Below are 22,033 nucleotides of genomic sequence, written 5' to 3'. Positions count from 1 at the left end.
CGATGAACCGATTAATGAATAAATAAAATGTGCTATATCCATACAATGAAATATTATTCAGCAATGAAAAGGAATGAAGTACTGATACACACTACAACATAAATGAACCTTGAAAACATGCTAAGTGAAAGAAACCAATCACAAAAGCCACATTTTTGTATGATTCTAGTTAAATGATATGTCCAGAATAGGCAAATATATATATATATATATATATATATATATATATATATATGCAGAAAGTAGATTAAACATTGTATGGGGCTGGGACAGATGGGGAAATAGAAGAATGATAGCTAAAGTGTACAGCGTGCCTTTATATGCAGAAAGTAGATTAAACATTGTATGGGGCTGGGACAGATGGGGAAATAGAAGAATGATAGCTAAAGTGTACAGCGTGCCTTTTGAGATGATAAAAATATTTTTAAATGGATCAAAGTTGTTAGGGAGGGGAAATTTCCCCCTTCTACCCCTCTGAGTTCTTGTGGCTGGACTAATAATAAAATTTATACAAGACAGACTAACAGGAGAAAAAGAAACAAATTTTAATCGCATGCATGGAGGTCTCATAGAAAAGGGACCTGAGAAGTGGCCAAAGCAGGCAACCTTTATACTTCTTAGACAAAGAAACAATACATTTGTAAGGAATTGACAGGACAATGAAACTTCAGTTTGGGGTATCCATCCAGTGAAGAATCTAAACATAGTTTGGGCTTAGGGTAGTAAATTAAAGAAGTCATAAGGTTTGTTTATACAGGCCTCTCCAGCTGCATTCCTTACCTCTGGTGATAAATATGTCCTTCTACCTCCAGATGTAAGGAGTGAAACCATGCCCCATAGAGTGAACAGAAGCTGATGACTAACGGGAATTCTTTAGCTTGTCTTTCAGAGCAACAGAGAGGGAAACCAGTTGTTAAAATCCCTCTACTTGTAAACTGCCTTACTGATTAAGCTTGCTGTAGTTATTTTTTTCTTTTTTCCTTTTTTTCTTCTCTTTAACTGGATACCTTCCCAGCTTCACCTAGCCCAGTTGTTTTACAAGAACTTGGATTCAGCTCTTGTCCAGTGCAAGCCAGGTAAGGTTGGTTGGGACCAGCGGCCCAAAAACTGGGCCTGCACAGGTGTCTGAACAATGGCCTTTTGAACTCCACCCTCAGATCATGCTAAGGGCCTCCATTATTGAATACGCAGAAGCATGTAAGCCAGACATACCGGCACAGAGCACTGGTTACCTCACCTTTTTCCCTATCTCCAATCGCCTTTCCCCGTGCTCATCCTATAACTATCCCAGTGCCCTTGCCCTCAGGGAGGCAGACCTGAGACTTGTTCTCCCATCTCCTCCCTTGGCTACCTCGAGAACAAACCCTTTCTCAGCTGCACCTCGGTGTCTCAGTGTTTGGTTTGTTGTGCGTCAGGCAAACAGACCTGGTTCAGTAACAGGAGGGCACTTTTCACATGAGAGATATATTTCCGCTTTCAGGAAGACAGAAAGAAGGGTCAGAGTGTCCCTCCTGCATTGGCCATTTCTTAAGTACTTTATTTAAAATAATCCATGTACCATTGAGACACATTTTGGGGCAGCTGACCCAGGGCCCCAGCAGGGTGATGGTTGCACAACTCTGTAAATATACTATAAACCGGGCTTCCCTGGTGGCGCAGGTTGAGAGTCCGCCTGCCGATGCAGGGGACACGGGTTTGTGCCCCGGTCTGTGAAGATCCCACATGCCGACGAGCAGCTGGGCCCGTGAGCCATGGCTGAGCCTGTGCGTCCGGCGCCTGTGCTCTGCAACGGGAGAGGCCACAACAGTGAGAGGCCCGTGTACCACACACACACAAAAAATACTATAAACCACTGAAGTGTGTATTTAAAACAGGTAAATTTTATGGTATGTGTCAACTGAAAAAAGTGCACAACCTAAAAGCTGAGAATTATGTTTTATTTGGCAGACACTGAGGATTTAAGCCCAGGAAACAACCCCTCAGCTAGCTCTCAGGGACTGTTCTGAAGAGGGAAGGGAGAAGCCAGGATATATAGGAGTTTTTGCAAAAGAAAACAAACAAACAAAAAACAGGTAATCGGAACATCAAAAGATTACTGTTAATTAAAGAAAATCAGATATCTCAAATTAATGAATTTAGCACTTTTCTATGTATGGGAAGATGCAAGAGTCTGGGCTCAATGAAATCATTCCTTTGATATGCACCTTAACTATCTAGGGCCAGTATCCTGCTTTTCTAAATCCTGAATCTCCTCAGGGTGCACCACGAGGGGCCGTTATGGTGGCTGATGGCTTGACGACCACAACATCTTTTGTTTACTGATATGGCAGGTGACATTCTTAGTCCACATTTCCTCCTCTTGGTTGTAAATTTGACCAATGTTTGGGAAGCATTTTACGATCAATTTTGTCTCACTGTGCTAGGAAGTTTCATTCCTAGATCAGGTGAAAATTCTGTTAATAGGCCACTCAAAGTGCTAATTTTTGGATCAGGTCCTGTCTTACTATTCTATTATGGTCTAGGAAATGTTTTCCCTTGTTGCTTCTTCCCATATCCAGAGTTGCCCTATTAAAATTATTCTATGTAGAGTTATATATATGATAAACTGCCTCAAGAATTTTAGCCATCATTAATTTTGTTGGAGACCTGGCCCCATTGGGTAATGCAAGAGACAATCTTATAAAATAGACAGGTAAGTAATATAGCTAGTAACATTAATAAGGTCATAGTACAGCAGAGAGAGACACAAAGCATAAACAATTTGAAAACAAAGAGAACAAATTAAAACAATGATTAGTATAACTAGTTGTAATCTGGTTGCAATAAACCATCAAATCCACAGGGGAGCACGGGGAGCCAGCTGGAGAAGCCAAATTCTGGAAGGATCAGGTAGAGAGAAAAAGATAAATGTTTCATCTTTGTTTACAAAGGTATATTTTATCAACTTGTAGGTCATAGTTAGTGTTAGAGGAAAGGTTTTTTGGAAAACAAAGTTTAAAAGCCAGTATATTTCAGAAAAAAAGTCAAACAATTATATATCATATTTATCAGTTCATTCAGTCCCATGTAATTAATTCCTGTTTATCTGGATGAAGTTGTCAGGTTTTCCATTAGAGTTTTGTAATTTCTTACCCAGTTCAGTGATGTAATCTAAAAGTTATCAGAAACTTATATTTGTCAAAAAAACCCTTTTTATGAATCTTCTTAAAGATATTCATTTTGTAAAAGCACCAGAGTAAAACAGTGACTGTCTACAAAAAATGAAAGACTTAAAATGGCATAAAGATCTGATTAAAATACAACTGACAAGAAACTTGCATATTTCTGTGACATACAACATTTTAAGATGATAACTAGAATTATGACATTATACTAGGACATATCAGATTTTTAGGAATTCTGTATAAATTTTGGAATATCTATATTAATGACATTTACTGATACAACATAACCTAAGAAGGTTTATCTTCAATCACTTGACAATGCTCCTTAAGGAATATAACATACCAAATAAGCCTAATTAGTTTAATATTCCTCTCTGAGATGTCTCAGGGTTCCTTTGAAGCATCCCAGAGTTAGCTGGAGGTCAAAAGAACCTTAGTTAGAATTTGATATTTCGGAAATTTGTCAATCTATCAAAAAAGTTCAAAAAACTTGGTCAAATAGAATCACAGGTCACTGTGAAACAATAATTATTCACTTAACCAAAGTGACAAAACAGTTCAAAAAACAAATACAGATTACTTAAAGGCAAAGAAACTCACACAATCTGTTACCAAAGCAGTATTCCAAGAAAACTTTATTCTCTTAAGAGAGAGAGGAACCAAATCCAGTCTTGCACCAGCCTACTTTTAATAACAAAATCCATTTACCTAATTAAATCTAATCCCAGCCTGACCAGGTACAAAACTCCTTTAAAGGGCTCCCTTTTTACAAACCTTCCATGACTTTCTGTATTCATATTAGTTTGGTCCTTATTTTTCCATCCAGAAACAATCAGCTCTAAGACAAAATTATTCCTTCCCCTTAACAAAATGTATGTCCATTCCTCATACCTTCCTTTGCTGAAAACACACATTCTACTTTTCTTGCATACTGAAATGTTTACCTTATTAACTTTAGTAGCTTTAATTATATATTACAATTTTAACCCTTAAAAACCTTAATCTCTAGCGAAAACTGACAAGCAGTAAGTAATTGTGACTGCTTGTCATATCAGCATTTCCTGATTTGACTATCCCATAACCTCTAGAAACATAAAACTTCTCATACCATAATTTCTTTCCTTAATGTGGTACAAGACATGTGTCTAATAAACCCGAACATCTTTAGTTTCCCTCTTGTAAAGAGACAAAACTAGGGAAATTTAGACCTGTTTAGCAATTAATGTTCCAGTATTTTCTTTTATTTGAAATGACCTGGATAGTCAATGAATTCCCATCATTTAACTTAACTTAGCAAAACTCAAGTTACCCAAAATCTGGAGAAACTATTTTAGATAGGTACCCAAGACATAATTATTCCTAAAGAATTCACCTAAAATCTCTTATCTCATTTACCTTTATTTTATACCTTATGGAAAATATTACCATACCAAGTAAATTTTTTTTCTTATTGACAAACTCTGTAACAGAAATAACATGTCCTTATTGACTTTAGTAAACTTAGGGACAATGAAAGTAAGACATATCTGCATTGATCAAACCAGGAAGCTTGGGCTTCCCTGGTGACGCAGTGGTTGGGAGTCCGCCTGTTGATGCAGGGGACACGCGTTCGTGCCCCGGTCCGGGAAGATCCCACATCCCGCGGGGCGGCTGGGCCCGTAAGCCATGGCCGCTGGGCCTGCGCGTCTGGAGCTTGTTGCTCCGCAACGGGAGAGGCCGCAGCAGTGAGAGGCCCGCGTGCCGCAAAAAAACCCAAAAAAACCAGCTAGCTTTAATACCAGATATTAATTTAATGTTGACTATTTCCTAGATCATGTGAACCTGAAATTCATTCTGGCCAGTTTCTTTCATATTTAGAAATATTTCTTTTGTAAGTGTTTACTTTTAAATCAATTAAATAGAGCTCTTCTATAAATTTAATTTTGATAATATGTTCTGGAGGTAGAGACATCTCATATGTATAATGTATACACAGACATACAAACAGACAAAACTAGAGATTTCATAGCTTCACTTTAAAAACTTTGTTATGAATCAGTTATTACAGTATAAACTTACTAGTTTATAAAAAACAGTTGGAGTAAGTTAAAATTGTTTTTCTCAGATGACTAAGGCTTTGCTATTTGTGGAAAAGACTTTTAAGATTTGTCCTTGATAAACCCTTAAGGAGACTATGAATTAGAGTGTGGGTGAGGGAGCCTTTTCAGGGGTTTGAGTTTTAAAAAGCTCTCCCCCTCCCTATTTTTTTCCTCTAGGTTTCAGGTTTTACCTGATTAAGCTAATTAGGCTTTGACTCAGTTACAATGGGCTGTATTTACATTTCTGATTTGTTGAGATTTGCAAGACAAAGACAGTTGCCTTTAATTCCCCAAAGAACTGGTCTGCTGCCTAAATGACATTAAAAGATTGATTTGCCCAACTATACTTTCTTTAATTTTTTATATTGGTGAGAATATTTTTATATTGGTGAGAATATTTTTATATTGGTGAGAATATTTCCAACTAAACTGAAAATGAAGAGTTCCATGTTCTAGAACTTTAGGGTTTAATTTATCATGCCTTCAAAGCCTTGTATGAGGCATTCACCAAAGGCCCTCAAACTGAGTGCACAGGTTAGACCCAGAGCAAAATCTCTATTAATATTTGTATTAGCCTCTGAATATTAGCTCTCAGTTTTACTGTATATTGTACAGGTTCAGGTAACCCTACTGGCTTCCTTTAGCATGTTTAGTTAGTATTTCCTGAGGGGCAGATTCATATGACCTGTCTTATAACACCAAGCAGATGAAGCATTCCCCAGTAAAACATGTCTATCCCACAATATAACTAAGCAAAAGAGATATAACCTTCTTATATAAAGCCCATTTAAATATACCAATTTTTATAAACTTTCATCTCAATTCTATCAACTTTTATACCTTTAACTCTAGTTTCCATTAAGACCCAATCAACAAGTCTTGGTCTTATAAGGAGTCCTAGAAGCTTTCCTTACTTTTTATCACACAACCATTTAATCTATATTGTATAAAAGGCTCTGGGGTCCCTAGTGAGGGGTTGAGCCAAGGAACTCAGACCCTTTTGTCAATCTTTTAACTTGAATAATTGGCCTAACTGTTGACCAAAGTAATTGTTGTTCAGGTATTTCTTTCAGTCTTTTAAATATAGTTTGCTTGTTTTAGACTAAAGGAGTTCTTAGGTTCACCATCATATATATATATATTTCTTGGTAGGTACAAATAAAACAGCTGTTTATACTGAGCTCTCTAAAAATGTACCAATTTAGAAGTTTCTCCAATTTAAAGGATCCATTATCTGTCCATTAATGAGATAACAGTGACTCAAACCAATAAGATGTAAGAGGCAACTCCACAAAAGAGTGCAAAGGATGCCACATAAACAAGATCCAGAAAGTTTACTTCCAAAAATAGTCTAAGAAAGTAAAGGCCTCCATTGTATAGGTTAACACGATGAAAGTTAAGATGGCAAAAAGCCCCTGAATATTGACACAGTCAGGTATATCCCCATATCTCCTCCCTCTTGCGATCCCGCCCACCCTTCCTATCCCACCCTTCTAGGTGGTCACAAAGCACTGAGCCGATCTCCCTGTGCTATGCGGCTGCTTCCCACTAGCTATCTATTTTACATTTGGTAGTATATATAATTCAGTGCTAGTTTCTCACTTCGCCCCAGCTTACCATTCCCCCTCCCTGTGTCCTCAAGTCCATTCTCTACATCTGCTTATTTATTCCTGTCCTGCCCCTAGGTTCTTCTTAGCTATTTTTATTTTTAAGATTCCATATATATGTGATAGCATATAGTATTTGTTTTTCTCTTTCTAACTTACTTCACTCTATATGACAGACTCAAGGTCCATCCACCTCACTACAAAAAACTCACTTTCTTTTTATGGCTGAGTAACATTCCATTGCATACATGTGCCACATCTTTATCCATTCATCTGTCGATGGACACATAGGTTGCTTCCATGTTCTGGCTATTGTAAATAGAGCTGCAATGAACACTGTGGTACATGACTCTTTGGATTATGGTTTTCTAAGGGTATATGCCCAGTAGTGGGATTTCTGGGTCGTATGGTAGTTATATTTTTAGTTTTTTAAGGGACCTCCATACTGTTCTCCATAGTGGCTGTATCAACTTACATTTCCACCAACAGTGCAAGAGGGTTCCCTTTCTCCACACCCTCTCAAGCATTTATCGTTTGCAGATTTTTTGGTGATGACCATTCTGACTGGTGTGAGGTGATACCTCATTGTAGTTTTGATTTGCATTTATCTAATGAGCAGTGATGTTGAGCATTCTTTCATGTGTTTGTTGACAATCTGTATATTGTCTTTGGAGAAATGTCTATTTAGGTCTTCTGCTCATTTTTGGATTGGGTTGTTTGTTTTTTGATATTGAGTTGCATGAGCTGCTTGTACATTTTGGAGGTTAATCTTTTGTCAGTTGCTTCATTTGCAAATATTTTCTCCCACTCTAAGGGTTGTCTTTTCATCTTGTTTATGGTTTCCTTTGCTGTGCAAAAGCTTTTAGGTTTCATTAGGTCCCATTTGTTTATTTCTGCTTTTATTTCCATTTCTCTAGGAGGTAGAACAAAAAGGATCTTGCTGTGATTTCTGTCATAGAGTGTTCTGCCTATTTTCCTCTAAGAGTTTTATAATGTCTGGCCTTACATTTAGGTCTTTAATCCATTTTGAGTTTATTTTTGTGTATGGTGTTAGAGAGTGTTCTAATTTCATTCTTTTACATGTAGCTGTCCAGTTTTCCAAGAACCACTTACTGAAGAGCCTGTCTTTTCTCCATTGTATACTCCTGCCTCCTTTATCAAACATAAGATGATCAGATGTGCATGGGTTTATCTCTGGGCTTCCTAACCTGTTCCATTGATCTATATTTCTGTTTTTGTGCCAGTACCATACTGTCTTTTTTTTTCTTTTTTTGCGGTATGCGGGCCTCTCACTGTTGTGGCCTCTCCCGTTGTGGAGCACAGGCTCCAGATGCGCAGGCTCAGCGGCCATGGCTCACAGGCCCAGCTGCTCCGCGGCATGTGGGATCTTCCCGGACCGGGGCACAAACCCGTGTCGCCTGCATCGGCAGGCAGGCTCTCAACCACTGAGCCACCAGGGAAGGCCCACACTGTCTTGATTACTGTAGCTTTGTAGTATACTCTGAAGTCAAGGAGCCTGATTCCCCCAGCTCTGTTTTTCTTTCTCAAGATTGCTTTGGCCATTCAGGGTCTTTTGGATTTCCATACAAACTGTGGAATGTTTTGTTCTAGTTCTGTGAAAACTGCCATTGGTAGTTTGATAAGGATTGCATTGAATCTGTAGATTGCTTTGGGTAGGACAGTCATTTTCACAATGTTGATTCTCCCAATCCAAGAACATGGCATATCTCTCCATCTGTTTGTATCATCTTTAATTTCTTTCATCAGTGTCTTATAGTTTTCTGCATACAGGTCTTTTGTGTCCTTAGGTAGGTTTATTCCTAGGTATTTTACTCTTTTTGTTGCAATGGTAAATGGGAGTGTTTCTTTAACTTCTCTTTCAGATTTTTCATCATTAATGTATAGGAATGCAAGAAATTTCTGTGCATTAATTCTGTATCCTGCTACTTTACCAAATTCGTTGATTAGCTCTAATAGTTTTTTGGTAGCATCTTTAGGATTCTCTATTTATAGTATCATGTCATCTGCAAACAGTGACAGCTTTACTTCTTTTCTGATTTGTATTCCTTTTATTTCATTTTCTTCTCTGGTTGCTGTGGCTAAAACTTCCAAAACTTTGTTGAATAATAATGGTGAGAGTGGACAACCTTGTCTTGTTCCTGATCTTAGTGGAAATCGTTTCAGTTTTTGACCATTGAGAACAATGTTGACTATGGGTTTGTCATATATGGCCTTTATTATGTTGAGGTAAGTTCCCTCTATGCCTACTTTCTGCAGGGTTTTTTTCATAAATGGGTGTTGAATTTTGTCAAAAGCTTTTTCTGCATCTATTGACGTTATCACATGGTTTTTCTCCTTCAATTTGTTACTATGGTAACTCATTGATTTGCATATACTGAAGAATCCTTGCATTCCCAGGATAAAGCCGACTTGATCACAGTGTATGATCCTTTTAATGTGCTGTTGGATTCTGTTTGCTAGTATTTTGTTAAGGATTTTGCATCTACGTTCATCAGTGATATTGGCCTTTAGTTTTCTTTCTTTGTAACATCTTTGTCTGGTTTTGGTATCAGGGTAATGGTGGCCTTGTAGAATGAGTTTGGGAGTGTTCCTCCCTCTGCTGTATTTTGGAAAGGTTTGAGAAGGATAGGTGTTAGTTCTTCTCTAAATGTTTGATAGAATTCTCCTGTAAGCCATCTGATCCTGGACTTTTGTTTGTTGGAAGATTTTTAATCACAGTCTCAATTTCAGTGCTTGTGACTGGTCTGTTTATATTTTCTCTTTGTTCCTGGCTCAGTCTTGGAAGGTTGTGCTTTACTAAGAATTTGTCCATTTCTTCCAGGTTGTCCATTTTATTGGCATATAGTTGTTTGTAGTAATCTCTCATGATCCTTTGTATTTTTGCAGTGTCAATCTTTACTTTTCCTTTTTCTTTTCTAATTCTTTTGATTTGAGTCTTCTCTCTTTTTTTCTTGATGAGTGTGGCTAATGGTTTATCAATATTGTTTATCTTCTCAAAAAGCCAGCTTTTGGTTTTATTGATCTTTGTGATCATTTCCTTCATTTCTTTTTCATTTACTTGTGATCTCTTCTTTATGTTTTCTTTCCTTCTGCTAACTTTGCGGTTTTGGGGTTCTTCTTTCTCTAATTGCTTTAGGTGTAAGGTTAGGTTGTTTTTATGAGATGTTTCTTGTTTCTTGAGGTGGGATTGTATTGCTACAAACTTCCTCTTAGAAGTTCTTTTGCTGTATCCCATAGGTTTTGCGTCGTCATGTTTTATTGTCATTTGTTTCTAGGTATTTTTTGATTTCCTCTTTGATTTCTTCAGTGATCTCTTGGTTATTAAGTATTGTATTGCTTAGCCTCCATGTGTTTATATTTTTTACAGATTTTTTCCTGCAATTGATATGTAGTCTCATAGCGTTGTAGTTGGAAAAGATACTTGATATGATTTCAATTTTCTTAAATCTACCAAGGCTTCATTAGTGACCAAGGTATTATCTATCCTGGGGAATGTTCCATGAGCCCTTGAGAAGAAAGTGTATTCTCTTGTTTTGGGATGGAATGTCCTATAAATATCAATTAAGTCCGTCTTGTTTAATGTATCACTTAAAGCTTGTGTTTCCTTATTTATTTTCATTTTTGATGATCTGTCCATTGGTGAAAGTAGGGCGTTAAAGTCCCCTACTTTGATTGTGTTACTGTCGATTTCCCCTTTTACGGCTGTTAGCATTTGCCTTATGTATTTTTGTGCTCCTATGTTGGGTGCATAAATATTTACAATTGTTATATCTTCTTTTTGGATTGATCGCTTGATCATTATGTAGTGTCCTTCTTTGTCTCTTGTAATAGTCTTTATTTTAAAGTCTATTTTGTCTCATATTAGAGTTGCTACTCCAGCTTTCTTTTGATTTCCATTTGCATGAGATATCTTTTTCCATGCCCTCACTTTCAGTCTGAATGGGTCCCTAGGTCTGAAGTGGGTCTCTTGTAGACAACATATATATGGGTTTTATTTTTGTATTCATTCAGCCAGTCTATGTCTTTTGGTTGGAGCATTTAATCCATTTACATTTAAGGTAATTATCATTATGTATGTTCCTATTACCATTTTATTAATTGTTTTGGGTTTGTTTTTGTAGGTCTTTTCCTTCTCTTGTGTTTCCTGCCTAAAGAAGTTCCTTTAGCGTTTGTTGTAGAGCTGGTTTGGTGGTGCTGAATTCTCTTAGCTCTTGCTTGTCTGTAAAGGTTTTAAATTCTCCATTGAATCCGAATGAGATCCTTGCTGGGTAGAGTAATCTTGGTTGTAAGTTTTTCCCTTTCATCACTTTAAATATGTCCTGCCACTTCCTTCTGGCTTGCAGAGTTTCTGCTGAAAGATTAGCTCTTAGGGCTTCCCTGGTGGCGCAGTGGTTGAGAGTCCGCCTGCCGATGCAGCGGACACGGGTTCGTGCCCCAGTCTGGGAAGATCCCACATGCCGCAGAGCAGCTGGGCCCATGAGCCACGGTCACTGGCCCTGCGCGTCCAGAGCCTGTGCTCCGCAACAGGAGAGGCCACAACAGTGAGAGGCGCGCGTACCACACACACACACACACAAAAATAGATGCAGAAAGCAAACCCCAAGTCTACAGTTGCTCCCAAAGTCTACCACCTCAATTTTGGGATGATTTGTTGTCTATTCAGGTATTCCACAGATGCAGGGTACATCAAGCTGATTGTGGAGATTTAATCCGCTGCTCCTGAGGCTGCTGGGAGAGATTCCCCTTTCTCTTCTTTGTCGGCACAGCTCCTGGGGCTCAGCTTTGGATTTGGCCCCGCCTCTGTGTGTAGGTTCCCTGAGGGCAGTTGTACCCCACCCAGACAGGACAGGGTTAAAGTAGCAGCTGACTGGGGGGCTCTGGCTCACTCAGGCTGCAGGGAGAGAGGGGAGAGCCTGCAGCGGCAAAGGCTGGCGTGATGTTGCACCAGCCTGAGGAGTGCCATATGTTCTCCTGGAGAAGTAGTCCCTGGATCACTGGACCCTGGCATTGGCAAGCTGCACAGGCTCCTGGGAGGGGACATGTGGATAGTGACCTGTACTTGCACACAGGCTTCTTGGTGGCTGCAGCAGCAGCCCTAGTGTTTCATGCCCATCTCTGGTGTCCACGCTGATAGCCATGGCTTGCTCCCATCTCTGGAGCTCATTTAGGCAGTGCTCTGAATCCCCTCTCCTCGCACACCATGGAAATAATGGTCTGTTGCCTATTAGGCAGTTCCACCCTTTTTCCCAGACTCCCTCCGGGGTAGCTGTGACGCACTAGCCCCCTTCAGACTGTGTTCATGCAGCCAACACCAGTCCTCACCCTGGGGTCTGACCTCTGAAGCCAGAGCCTCAGGTCCTAGCCCCCCACCCCCACCCCCAGCGAGTGAGCACACAAGCCTCTCGGGCTGGTGAGTGCCGGTCGGACCCGATCCTTTGTGCGGGAACCTCTCCTCTTTGCCCTCCGCACCCCTGTTGCTGCGCTCTCCTCCGTGGCCCTGAAGCTTCCCCCTCCGCCACTCCGTCTCCGCCAGTGAAGGGGCTTCCTAGTGTGTGGAAACCTTTCCTCCTTCACAGCTCCCTCCCACTGGTGTAGGTCCCATCCCTATCCTTTTGTCTTTGTTTATTCTTTTTTCTTCTGCCCCACCCAGGTACGTGGGGGAGTTTCTTGCCTTTGGAAAGTCTGAGGTCTTTTGCCAGCGTTCAGTAGGTGTTCTGCAGGAGTTGTTCCACATGTAGATGTATTTCTGATGTATTTGTGAGGAGGAAGGTGATCTCCACGTCTCACTCCTCCACCATTTGAAGGTCTCTGAGAGTTCCTTTAATTCCCAATTAACTGAGGATAACTCACTCTGTATCAAAATTGAGCAAAATCTTCCCAGTGTCTTTCACCTGAGGATAGCCCAGGTACCTCTTCTTGAAACTAAGTTTCAAGGATAACTTACTCCTCCAGAGAGAAGTTTAACACCACCAAATAAAACTTAGAATCAGCAGCCAGTAACAGGAGATCCAAGAACCAAGAAAGACTCACTCAAATTCATCTGGACTTTTGGAGGAGGCGGAAGGGCACAAGAGGCCTCTGTTGGTACCAGGCTTTGGATCCTCATAGCGTTTAGGCAAAGGAGAGAAGTCTGCTCTAGGTCCCTTCATGGTATCCAGAACTGTCATTGGAATAAAACAATGTACAACCTAAAAGCTGAGAATTATGTTTTATTTGACAGACATACTGAGGACTTAAGCCCAGAAGGCAGCCTCTCAGATTGCTCTTAGGGACTGCTCCCTAGAGGTAAGGGAGGAGGGAGGATACACAGAAGCTTTTGCAACAAAGACCAGGGAGTTGGAACATCAAAGGATTACTGTTAAAGAAACCAGACATCTCAAGTTAAGGAATTCAGCACTTTTCTATATATGGGAAGATGCAAGAGTCTGGGCTCATTGAAATCATTCCTCTGATATGCACCTTAACTATCTAGGGCCAGTATCTTGTTCTTTTCCATCCTGAATCTCCTCAGCGTGCACAGTTGGATTTGTTGGCAGTGGCTGATGGCCTGATGGCTGCAGCATCCTTTGTTTACTGACATGACAGGAGATATTCCCCAACTACATATGTAAATTATATCTCAATAAAGCTGTTTAAAAAAAGGAGAGGGGTGATAGAGTGAACAGTGCAGATATCTGAAGGAAGAACATTTGTTACCCAAAACCTGGGTTTGCCCCTTGGTGGATGTCAAGTCAAAAGACACAACCAGGCCAAAGAGAATGAGAAAGGATTTATTATTTGCAGCAAGTTAGGAGACCACCAGGGATCTTTCCCAAAGCAGCAAACTTGGGGAAGTTTTAAGCTAGGGGTACATGCATATCCATGAAGGGGCTTGAGCAGAGGAGAATTCAGCATAGAATTGGGGCAAAGGTTGACGGAGTCCAAGCTTTAGTTGATTGAAGCCATGAGGCTCAGAAAACATCAACATCATCATCCCTTAGGTTCCAATAGATCTGGTGGTTGAGCTGCTGGAAGAGGGTTTAACTTCTGCAAACAGCTCTAGAAAGTACTTCAGACTGCTCTTTACCATTGAAACAGAACAGGGAGCCTTACAACTGATTTGTTATCTTTGCTATTGTTACTTCTCTTGCTTGATAACAATTGTTTCTTTGTTCTTTTGTTCCCTTAAGATTATTATTACTGAGACCTGGTCAAGGGCAAGCATAGTGGCCAGATTCCAAAATAGCTTAGGCCGAAAATGGCTTTTCTTATGTCAAGAAAGCCATGCTTGCTTCTCTTTCTCTTTTTTCTGACCATGATTTCAATCAGCTAAAACTCGGACTCTGTCAACTGCCCAAGCCCCTTCATGAATATGCATACCACCCACCCCTTCATGAATATGCATGTACCCTTAGCTTAAAACTTCCCCAAGTTTGCTGTTTGGGGAGACACTGCTTTGGGAAAGATCCCTGGAATTCTCCTTACTTGCTGTAAGTAATAAAATACTCCCTCTCCCCATCTTTGGCTTGGGTATGTCTCAACACCCATTAAGAGGAGAACCCAGTTTCAGATCACATGCTATGTTGGGAAATAGACCATGGCATGGCAGGTCAAAAGTTGAGACAGAGAGTCTAGTTTGGAGGCTGTAATCCATAAGGAGATTGTAGGGGAGCAGAATTTACCAACCCAAAATATGTGTCTTTGGCATGTTTATTATTTTAAGCTGGTTATTTTCTAAGAAACAGCAGAAATGGGGAAAACTCTGAAAACCAAGTAGGAGTTACCCTTTTGGGAGAAACATTCACATTTGTAAGGGAAACCTCCATTTGTAAGGGTGTCTCCCTTGCTGTACCAGGAAGAGTAGGATCACCAAGTCTCTAGAAACTCTTAACAATAGAGAAGGCACTGACTTAAATCTGAAAAACGACTTTACCCTTGTTTACTGTACTTTTCCTGGTAACCTCTCCTAACATCCTCAACATCCTCTTTTACCTTTAGCTGAAGATGGTATTTAAGGTGAGGGCTTTGGCCATATTGGCAAGCTACAAAGTTTTCTTGGGTCTCTCCCTTGTATACATGTTATTAAACTTTTGCTTGATTTTCTCCTGTTAATCTATCTCATGTCAATTTAATTCATAGAGCAGCCAGAAGAACCTAGAGGGATAGAGGAAAATTTCTTCCTCCCCAACAAGATGATGGTGACTCAGACACCACTGGTAGGTAGTTATGGAGATAGTAAGTAGTTGGATTCTGGAGACATTGACTCATTTAATCCTCACAATAACCCTATGAGGTATATCTAATAGCAGCATACCTATGTTCCTGATGAGGAAACTGAGACATTGTAATTTCATAGTTTCCAATGTCACATAAGGAATAAGTGGTAAAGCTGGGAGTTAAACCCAAGCAGTATGGGTCTGGCGTCTGTGCTCTTATTTCTTATCCATCACCTTATTCTACCCCTTTGAAAGCTCATCTATTGTCACCTGTGCTTATCAGTTCTTATATATAAAACATGTGGAAAATTTTAAAAGCATGCAGGCCACAGCTGCATGCTAGACTTCTCTTCCTGATAATAAACAATGTTCCTGGGGCTTGGTCTAACAACTTTGTACTTATATGGAAACAATTTGTTTCCATGAAAAGTGAGCCAGCATCACTACTGAACTAGACAGAAAGAAGCTGAGGCTTAAAATTAGAATGAAAAAAACAAGGCCAAAAAATATAGCGTTGCTCTAACAAGAAGAAGAAAATAAATGTCATGGGAAGAGAAACTGGCAAGTACCACAGAGTGGAATTAAACTGTGAGCCTTTGTGAATTGGAATTTTTGGTTCTACTGAAAGCCTAGATAATGGGAGTGAACTCCTTTTCAGTTTTTACAGCTGTTTGAATTGAGCCATTGTGTGGCTTGTATTCCTTGCTCTGATGACATGCCTTAACTGCAATCCTGTCAACTCATTCTGCCCAGGCTGGCCCATGTCCAAGTGTCTATAAATCCAAAGTTTTGAATTGGCAGGAAATTGCATGTGATTGGTTTCTCTTTTGCTTCCGCTAAACAATGGTCTATCAAAGACAGATCAGAGCGTTTCAGCAGAATTTGTACATTACTCCCCCTTCCTCTCCTCCCTTTCCCTCATCCTCTTTAAATCTCACCCATACTCCCTCCATTTGCAAAAGGATATTCCATTTCCAATTCTGCTCTGTGTTTTAGCTTCTCATGATCATGTGAGACTCACCTGTTACTGTTTCTGTGTGTCCCTTCCCCCCACCTCCACTCCAGGAGGATATGATGCCTGGAGCAGCAGCTGCCTACTTGCAGCTGGAGGGGAAAGCCAAGAGAATTCCAGAGTACCAACTCACATTGAGATGCTGAAGAAGCTCTGGGACCTCCTTCCTCTACATTTACATGAGATGCTTACATTATTTCACTGCTTCAATTTAGCTTCCTACTAGATAAGAAGGTATCCTCAGGGATTACCTTCTTTCCTCACCTTCTTTCCTGCTTTCTTCCACAACTTTTCCCTGGTGTTGGGCTGGGGAAGGGGTGGGATGAGAATAGAGGATGATTTCACCTCCTCACCTGGTGCCCAGCCGTAGCGTGTGTGTGAAACCAAGTTCCCTTACTGAGTTTATGATTAATATTTCTATCCAAAACTTTATTCCTTGGGATTTCCCTGGTGGTTCAGTGGTTAAGAGTCCACCTGCCAATGCAGGGGACACGGGTTCGAGTCCTGATCCGGGAAGATTCCACATGCTGCAGAGCAACTAAGCCCGTGTGCCACAACTACAGAGCCTGCGCTCTAGAGTCTGCGAGCCACAACTACTGAAGCCCACGCACCTAGAGCCCGTGCTCTGCAAGAGAAGCCACCGCAATGAGAAGCCTGCACGCAGCCAAAGACCCAGCGCAGCCAAAAATAAATAAATTAATTTAAAAAACCCACTTTATTCCTTTTCTTGTTCCCTCTGACCTAATCTTGTGCTGACTGAACACTAATCAATCAGAGTCAGATGAGTAAACGTGCTGTTGTCGATATCACTTAGTACAAATTCAGGTTGTTCCTCCAGTGCAAGATGAGCTAACAGACCCCAGACCCATGCACCACCTGGCCAGAGAACCCTAAACGGAGACATCCTGACCCTCAAAACTAAGATTAAGAAATGTCACAAGATGATGATGAATCCCAGCTTCTTTTTTCTTCCCCTTTAAAAAACCCGGAACTCAAAGACCAAGTGAGAGTGGAGCTGAGGCTTGTCTCCCATTCCCTTGCTTGACACCCTGCAATAAACCCTTACTTGGCTGCAAACACCTGCTATCAAGCAAGAGTTTGATTTTCTGTGCTGTGAACATGAAACTACACACCTCAGATTGGGACTCGTACCCAGTCGCACCTCAGATGGGGCTTGAACCCACAATCTCCCAGCTGAAACTGCACACACACCTGGTCTCAGGTCTCAGGACTTAATGAAGCTCAGTTTATGTCTCGGCGCAGAAGGAATTCAGCAAGAGGCAAAATGATAAGCAAGAAGTAAATTCATTAATACAGGACGCTTGTGGGGGATAGAAGCGGGCAGGCAAGGGAGTTCTGCCCCGAGAACTAAGTGGGAAAGCAGGTTTATTGAGAAAGATACACACTTCATAGACAGAATGCGGTCCGTCTCAGAAGGAGAGAGGCCCTGGGAGAAACACACTCCACAGACAGGGTGGAGGCCACCTCAGAAATATGGCGTGGTTAGCTTTTATGGTCTAGGTAATTTTATAGGCTAACGAGTAGGAGGATTATTCTAACTATTTTGGAGGGGGGTCGATTTCCAGGAATTGGGCCAATGCCCACTTTTTGGTCTTTTATGTCAGCCTCAGAACTGTCATGGCACCTGTGGGCATGTCATTTAGCTAATGTATTACGATGAGCATATAATGAGGCTCAAGGTCTCCTGGAAGTTGAGTCTTCTGCATCTTGGGCCTAATCGGTTCTCAGCAGTTTCTGTGTATCCTCAGTGGCTATGCCATTCTTTTAAAGGCTGCGCTCTGCCCCCTTCCCTCTTGTCTCAGGCACAAGAGCCCATTGCTCAGTTACACGTCTAATTTTCCCCACATCTGGATTCTCTCTCTCTCTCTCTCTCTCTCTCTCCTCGCTCTCGCTCTCTCGGAGCAATCAAGCCTGGCCCTGCCCTAACTCCAGTGAGCTCAGAAAACAAAGAACCCTATAGGAATCAGGAACCACTTTCCAAAATAACAGCTAAATTTTCCCACTGTGACCTGAGGTCACTGTAACAGCAACTTCTTCCAGACCAGGTCGCTAATCCTCCTTCTTTATGGAACTCAATCCAGCTTCTACTTGTGTAAAATACTGTGTATTCTTTTGTTATTTATTTCCTTGGTTTAACCTGCTTAAATATTTTCCCCAGTTCAAAAGCAATTCAAAAAGTAATACATTTTGGTCAATGGAATATATTTTTTATTTTTACGTTTGGGTGGCAAAACATAAATATCTTGTCTTCTCTTGCATGCACAACATGGTTTTAAGAATAGAGCTTTGCATGCACAGCTTATATCTGCTTCTATAGCACTTGTTAAATTCAGGTCAGCTAAATTCCTTGCTTTCCCCATGCTCTGTCTTCATGGTGACATTCTTCTGCTGTGACTGATGGAAGCACCCAACAACGTGCTGGCATATTAAAAAATTGTATTTGGGAAGCCTAACTTACCATGATAAAAAAACAGTTTGCCTACTAAAGCAACCCCAATTCTCTAACACGACCGGCTTGTGTTGCTATTGCTTTGCTGAGCTTTTTAAAAATGGGTTTGAATGAACTTAGAATCTATCTCAGACTCAGGAGGAGAACACATTTTATGTCTTTGCAGAGTTATTTTTCATCACAAACTAATAAACTGTAGACAAAACTCTCTGTGGTGTCTGCTCACCATGTCAGGTCTCCACTGTATCATTATTTGGAAAATTAAAACAAAGGAGGGCCAAGAAATCAGGCATGTCCACAGATACGTGGCAGTCTCTATGATAAGGTTGTCTTGTGGGATTGGTGACAGGGTCTGTCTCCTAAGAAATAAGGGACAATGTGACACTGTGACAGAAAAGTCTCTAATGTGTTGACAATTTTCTTCATGGATGCTACAGCTCTAATCTATCTCCTTTGCATTTCGTTGAGAAATGAATTTAATTTTCATCCAGACTTAAGTATTTCTGAATTGATTTAAATTGAAAAATAGCATTACATCTTTTTCTTCTACTTTGGATATTTATTAAGTCTTTGTTTGCATGTATAGAAGCTGTCCTCAAGAGAAATAGAATTCAGCCCCATGTAACACAGTATTGAGTTTATATGGTATATCTGCCCAGGTCTGCTCCAAGGGTTCTGTTGGTTGTTTTACTGTCATAAACCATCTGGAATCTCCCAACAAGACTGGATACTGTATAAACGGCATTCCAAAACAAGCAGGCATGTTTTACACCCTCTTCAAGATGTTTTGTACTGGAAAACTGAAAGGACTTGATCATAAAAAACTGAGTATGGGGGCTTCCCTGGTGGCGCAGTGGTTGAGAGTCCGCCTGCCGATGCAGGGGACATGGGTTTGTGTCCCAGTCTGGGAAGATCCCACATGCTGCGGAGCGGCTGGGCCCGTGAGCCATGGCCACTGGGCCTGCGCGTCCGGAGCCTGTGCTCCACAATGGGAGAGGTCACAACAGTGAAAGGCCCGCGTACCGCAAAACAAACAAACAAACAAAAAAAAAAAACCTGCGAGTATGACCTTGAGGGCAAGGTCAAAGGTGTCTCCAATCTGTACAACTTGAGACCCATGAGACAGAACAATTCCTTGTGGCAACAGAGGCAGCTGGAAAAGGAAGGAGCCTGGGCCTGCAGGGAGGTAGTGTGGCAGGGCTCTGGTCCCCCATCTGCCACTCAGCAGCTCTGTGACTGTGTCAGGCCCACCTTAGGGTCACACCCTGTATAGTCCTCTCCCCTTGAGGGCAGGTACAATCTATGACTTACTTCTAACAAATTAAATATGGTCAAAGTGATGAGATGTCAACACTGCAATTATGGTACATTATATAGAAAAGGTGATGTGATGTCACCTTATATAAGACTGTATCTTAGTAGACTGGAGTGTTAGATTCTCCTTCTGGCCTTGAAAAAACAAATAGCCATATGAGCTGCCTATGTAGCAGGGAACTGCGGTGTCCTTGAGTGAAGCATTGAGTGAGCGTGACCTTCAGCTGATGGCCAGGAAGAAGCTGGGGCCCTCAGTCACACAGCTGCAAAGAAATGAATTTTGCCAACAAAGAGATTGAGCTTGGCAGTGGACTCTTCCCCAGCCAAGCATCCAGACAAGAATGTAGCCCATCTGACACCCTGACACAGCCTTGTGAGACCCTGAGTAGAAGACCTAACCCATCTGTGCTCAGACACCTCCCATGGGAACTTTGAGGTAATTAATGAATATTGTTTGTGGAAATTTTTTATGCAGCAACAGAAAGTTAACGGTCTAAGAGTAAGCTTTTTCCCCCTGAATCTCAGTTTCCTCATCTGTATAATAGGGATGATAATACCCACTTATAGGTAGGTTTAATCATCAAGTGAAATAATGGCTTTTGAAACAACATGCAGTTGTTTTATTGTATTATTAATAATCTAGTTATTTGTCTGGGTACGTGGCCCTACTAGACATACCACATGGCTGGACAGGCATTAGAGGAAATGGCCGTACTCCCAGGCCAACAGAAGAAGTGGGGCAAAGGGCAAAGCATGGGGCCAATATATCCAACAGCCAATGGTCAGCACTGAAGATCAGAGAGGAAAGGGTTGAGTCCGAATGGGTGGGTGAAACCCTGAGTCAGAATTCCAAATGGGTGCAGCTGAAAAATCTGGTAGCAGGCAGTTATGTGAGCTGTGGCCAGACCAGGGCAGAATAATGAGGCCCAGAGCACCAGGCTGGGTGTCAGGAGCTAAAGTCCATCCTGGGGCCTAGTCCACACGTGCCCAGGGAAAACCATGCCTGAGTGAAGGGAAATGCAGCCAGCTGTCCTTCAGATTCAGCTCCCTCTAAGGCTGATGCCATGGTCTCTTAAATCTTTTTCTGACCACCTACTGTGTGCCCAGGAGTGTGCTAGGCACAGGCAGTACCGAGAGGAAGGGGAGGGTCTCCCTGCCCTGGAGAGTGCCCAGGCTGGTGGCCACAAGTTAGACTCCAAAACTAACATTGCAGTTCTGTGTTCAGTGCTGGGATGCCAAAATCTGAGGGCAACCAACACCAAGCTCCAGCATATTTGGGTTGCAGTGGGGGCTTTCAGTCTGCTTGCATCTTTGGCTGTCTGACACATGGGGTAGGTAAGGCTGAGCTTCCTGGTAGAACGTGAGTAACATACCTAGAGGGAACAGGTCAGGGCTAAAGTCAAGGGGATCAGGTAGGACCTTGGCATCACTTCATAAACCAGCTGGAATCTCCCAACAAAGGCGGGAACTCTGTAAACAACATTCCTAGACAAGGCAGGCCTATTTTAAACCCTCTTTTAAGAGGGCTCACGACCCACTCCTTTGCTGTGCTCCTGTGCAAAGAGCAGGTGAACTCTCAATCTTACTAATGAAGTTGTAAAGACTTGGGAGGTTGGTCATTCAAAATATAGAAATTCAGAAACTCTTGAAAATCAAATGTTAGTGGATATGGGACTAGCAGCTTTGGCTTCTATTTCCCTTTTGTGAGGCGTCTACAGTAAAGCTATCCTGAGTGGCTTGTCAACATGTTTCATGGAGGAAATAGAAAGCAACACTGGTAATTACAAGTGGAATCCTGACACCCTGAGAGGTGGAAGTGCCCATCACGAACACACTCTCCTGCTCTGGGTAACTTGATGTCTACTGTCTCATTAGCACCAGCTTCTTGAGGGCGTCCTTGGTTACCTGCCTGTCTCCACAGAGTCTTAGAAAATTCATCTTTTTCCTGATTTCTTCTTCATGATGGATGTGAAGGCTGTAAAGTGTGGTGGTTAAGAGCCCAGCCTCTAGAGACGACATGCAGGATAAATCCAGCTCTGCCACTGCACAAGTTGACTTAACCATTCTGAACTTGGAATCAGGCTAGTAAAACTATGTTAGTAAAGCATTCATCACATGAATATACAGATTCCTCATCAATAACAGCTGTTGTTATTATTATTATCATTAAAA

Source organism: Monodon monoceros, unplaced genomic scaffold (genome assembly GCF_005190385.1).
Source record: "Monodon monoceros isolate NGI ecotype Baffin Bay Population unplaced genomic scaffold, NGI_Narwhal_1 Super_Scaffold_11, whole genome shotgun sequence".
Lineage (NCBI taxonomy): Eukaryota > Metazoa > Chordata > Mammalia > Artiodactyla > Monodontidae > Monodon > Monodon monoceros.
This window is presented reverse-complemented; position numbering follows the sequence as displayed.